Genomic DNA, 4,873 nt, shown 5'->3' on the forward strand with positions numbered 1-4,873 from the left:
TACCAAAGCACTGGGATTAGAGGCTGAGCCGCTGAGCCCAGTCATTCTTCACATTTATAGAATTTCTTTCCACAGTGAATTTTCTGATGTTGTGAATGACATGAGTAATAGCTAAGGGCTTTGCCACATTATTCATTTCTGAAGGTTCTCTCTCTCCTATGGACTCTTTCAAGTGTACTTAGATAGGATTATTTCTTAAAGACTTTTCCAGATATATTGTGTATATTTTCTCCATTTTTTTTTGATGTTGACTACATTTTGAGGACTGATTAAAGGTTTTGCCATATTTCTGTTGGAAAGCCATTTCAGAAATATGGATACTCTGGTGGATAACAAATTTGGAGTGTTAATGAAAGACTTTCTATTCTTGTGACATTTGTATTGCTTATTTGCAACCGAGCATTCTATCTGCCCTTCACCCTCATACACACTTACACAACATTTTTGTAAGTATAAGTTCTTAAGGTCATATTTACCATATTTTCCCTTTGACACATTTGCAAGTGTGTCTTCTATACTCTTCTCTGGCAAAAGGCCTTCATTGTAATGAGAAGTCACGGCTGAAAATCAGGAAAATAAAAATTTATTCCACATGCTAGACTCAGTTGAATACCCTTTGAAAATAAAACACCCGCGCCTTTGGGAGGCTGAGGTGAGTGGATTGCCTAAGCCCGTGGGTTCGAGACCCGCCTGGGCAGCGAGACCTCATCTCTACAATAAATCAAAAAATCAGCCGGGCGTGGTAGCGCATGCCTGTAATTCCAGCTACTTGGAAGGCTGAGGCGGAAGGATCGCCGGAGCCCCAGCAGGTCGAGGCTGCGGTGGCCAGAAGCGGCCACTGCACTCCAGTCTGGGCGACAGAGTGAAACTCCAACTCAAAAAAAAAAAAAAAAAAAGAAAAGAAAACATAATATTATACCATGTTAAGGACATAAGTTTGATGGCAATTATAAATCACAGGTTTCCACTCCATCATAAATATATGTACTTAAGAAAATACTTACCTCCTTGTGTGTGTGAAAGCTCAAAAAACAGCTAACACTTTGCAGAATCCACATGATAAAATGAGTTACATGAAAGAGAAAGTTGATTAATTTGGCCACGATAATTTCTCTTCCTTTACAATGCAACATGATGCAATCAGATAAGATGTTCTAACTCTTGAATTCCTCCTCAGGGAATAAACAGAAGAGTGGGGTATGAGTCCACATTTCTGTCCTTTGAGGGTTTATGAAAAGACTGGTTTCTGTCCCAACATACAGAGAAGACACATCCTAAGAACAGGTATGAGTCTCCTAGAATGTCTAACTTAGTGATTGGTGTTATATTAATCTAGACAAAGCAACATCATATACATTTTGATGTGTATATCTTTGAATTTCAAATACCCCAATTCAACAAAGTATGTCAAAGCACAGAAAGAATCAGGATAAATGACTCAACTAAGGGTACAACAATAATTTGTGGAGTTGCAAACTACAAAAAAGTTTGAGAAATTTTCATATGAAATGTAGAAAACCTTACTTGAGCCATAACACAACTGCCTGGGTGACAGAGAACATGCTGATAAAATGTAAACATAAAAAGGATTTGTAAAACAACCTTGATATTTATATTGGTCTCAGTAATAACTTTTTTTATGACTACAGGTATAAAAATAAATACAAATAAGTTGGAGACATCAAACTGAAAAGCTTCTGCAGAGTAAAAGGAAATGGAAGAAGCCTTACAGGACAAGAAAAAAACATCTGCAAACCATATACTTGATGGAGAGACTAAAGAAAGAAAATGGTAACCACTTGAATAAAAATCAGCCCCAAAATGAATAGCTATTATCCAATGAGGACACACAAATTGGCAACAGGTATATGAATTGTCACTGAACATCACTAGTAGAGGCAATTTCAGATAAACACAATGATGGTATATTGTCTCACAGCTGTTAGAATGGCTAATATCAACCAGAAGAGAGAAAGAGAAAACTTTTGATAAGGATGTGAAGAAAAAGAAATCCTGTATACTTTTGGTGAGCTTAAAATTGGCAGAGTCATATAAAAGTCATTATCAACATTCTTTTAAAAATAAAAACAAACTGCCACATAACACAGAGATCCCTTCCTGGGTATATAACTAAAGGAAATAAAATCAGTACCAAAAAGAAGTTTCCAAACTCTATGGGCATTGCAGCATTTGTCAAGATGGCCAAGCTTGAAAACAACCTAAATATTTGTGGAATCTATGTTGATTAAGAAAATGTGTATACACACACACACGTATATATGCACAACAGCATATGATTCAGCCAAAAATATTTTTTAAAGAATTCTGCAATTTTAACCTTATGGATGACATTGTAAGACATGCTAACTGAAGTGAGCCAGGCACACACACAAACAAATACTGCATGAGAATGGTTATAGTGACTCAAGTCTGTAAACCCATCACATTGGGAAATTGAGGTGAGAGGATTGCCTGAGCTCAGGGGTTCAAGACCAGTCCGAGTACCAAGGTGAGACAAATACAAAAATAAGCTTAGCATGGCAGCGCACACTTGCAGTTCCAGTTACTTGAAAGGCTGATATGGCAGGATCACCTGAGCCCAGCAATGAAGCTGTGGTGGTCATTAGCATGCCACTGCATTCCAGCCTGGAGTGAGACTCCAACTCGAGGAAAAAAAAATCCTGCATGATCTCACTCCTGTGGAATCAATAAACTTTGCACTCATAGAGAAAGAAAGTACAACGTGGTCACCAGGGCCTGCAGGTGGGAAAATGGAAATGTTTTCTAATGGTTACAAAATTTGAGTTATAACTGAGTCTTAGGAAACTATTGTGTACCATAGTGACTTATTGTTAGTAATGACATCTCATATGGTTAGAAAATTTGCTAAAATAGAAGACATTATGTGTTCTCCTTACAAAACAAAAATGGCAACTACATAAGATGGTTGATATGTTCATTAATATAATTATAATCATTTCACACTGTATAGGCATATTAAATTATTAGGTTATTTACAAACTATGGTTATACATTTTTATTTATGTATAAAAAATCAGATGCTAATCATACATAAACATGCATACATATACGTTTGAATATATGCATATATGAAGCAAGTCCTAAGCTTCATACTAAAGAAAATTAGAAAATAAGAGTTATTAAGACACAAGGAAACAGGTAGGAATTTAATATATGTTTACCAACCTTCTACATGATATAATACACTTAAATATTTGAATATAAAGAAAAACTACCAGTCTCAGATCATAGTATAAAAGTAAAATTTAAGTAGAATATCAGGATTTCTTTTACTAAGAGAGAAAATGTGTATTTAGGTAAGACTATTGAGTATGAATTTACATAAAATCATTGGAAATCTCCCCAGTAGAGAAAATCATAAATTAGAAAACATGTAACAAGTGTCCGGAGTATTCTTAAAATTTCTCAAACAGATAACAAAATCACTGCTCACATACTTCCAACCATGATACCAAAAAAAAAAAAACCAACATAAAAAATAGTTTGAAAAGGATTGCCAAATAAATAAGCAAATACTTGCACGTCTCCAAAGCATCAGAACGATAGTCAGATCATGCAGTTCCTAACAAACCATTAAGTGGATTTTGATTTTCTCTGTAAACTTGAAAGATCATTGATGAAGCAGTTTTTGGAGAATTTCAGAACATGTAATAACAGATGTCCCTTTGTGATAGGAAGAGAAATAATCCCAGGCTTCTAAGAAACCATTTCCTTTGGAGCAGAACACCTTCCCAAACCACATTTCAAGCTCTGATTCCTCAACCTGTGTCATCTGCTTCATTCACTCCCTCTTTCCTGGAAGTTTGGCTAATGTGCCATGTCTCTTCACATCCCAGGGCTCTTTCCTTTGCTCCAGACACGTAATAAGGTATGGCTTAGAGACAGTAAGTCCTGTTTAATTAGAAAAAAGTAACATGACTCTTGTTGGGGTTCTTAGATTACAAACCTAGTATTTGATCAGTAGAGAACACATTATACAAGATTCTAGATAATTAATCCCAAAATACGCTTTCCAAATAAAACCTTTAGAACATTTAGATAAAAATTTCAAAGTATGGGTTTCTTTTTATTCTAAGTTGGAGTCTCACTCTGTTACCCAGGCTGGAGTACAGTGGAAAGTTCGTAGCCACCTCAGTGCTCACCTGTTGGACTGAGGTAATTCTCCCTCAGCCTATCAAGTAACCAGAACAACAGGTGTACGTTACCACTCCCAGGAAATTTTTTGTAGAAATGGGGTTTGCGAAGTTGCCCAGGCTATATTTGAAACTATGGGATAAGCCTCATAAAGTGCTAGCATTGCACAGCAGGCCCACCATGAATGACCTTGAATTTGTGTGTTCTTAGTTCAGAACGACTGTCAATAACTTATGGCAGCAATGGGAATGAGATGTGGGCAATGATATCTATACCACTAAATTTGTGAACTTACCAATAATATAGCTAGAAGGACACTGGTCAACTTAAAATAGAGAAGGCTTCATGTCAAAATGAAATATCATTAATTTTTATTTTCTATGTTAACATATTACCAACTTTTTGTTGATAGTAGGAATCTGAAATTCATTTATGCAAAGAAGAAATTCACAGAAATCATTCTATCAAGGAAGGACATAAAATCCTTAGTATGAAATAAGGATTGTGTTTTGGAAGTTTCCTCACCTAGGAAAACCAGGTTTCTATGGTTCTCTAACATCACAGTCCTGTATAATATTCGCTGAGGGGAGTCTAGGCATTTCCACTCCTCTGGAGAGAATTGTATGGGCCACATCCTTTGATGACACAACCCCTGAAAACAACAAAACACATATTTACCAAGTCACCATGGTCTCTA

The 4,873-nt window shown here is 36.0% G+C and overlaps 1 long non-coding RNA gene across 1 annotated transcript; it reads left to right on the forward strand.

Moving 5' to 3' along the window:
- The first annotated feature begins 1,202 nt into the window (after positions 1-1,202).
- Positions 1,203-1,792, forward strand: LOC110594661. The gene is made up of 2 exons (XR_002481373.1): positions 1,203-1,284; positions 1,650-1,792. It is a non-coding gene; the product is annotated as an uncharacterized LOC110594661 (long non-coding RNA).
- The last annotated feature ends 3,081 nt before the right edge of the window (positions 1,793-4,873 follow it).

The sequence above is a fragment of the Carlito syrichta genome, unplaced genomic scaffold, assembly GCF_000164805.1.
Source record: "Carlito syrichta isolate Samal-C Ts95f unplaced genomic scaffold, Tarsius_syrichta-2.0.1 Scaffold4930, whole genome shotgun sequence".
In the NCBI taxonomy this organism is placed as follows: domain Eukaryota; kingdom Metazoa; phylum Chordata; class Mammalia; order Primates; family Tarsiidae; genus Carlito; species Carlito syrichta.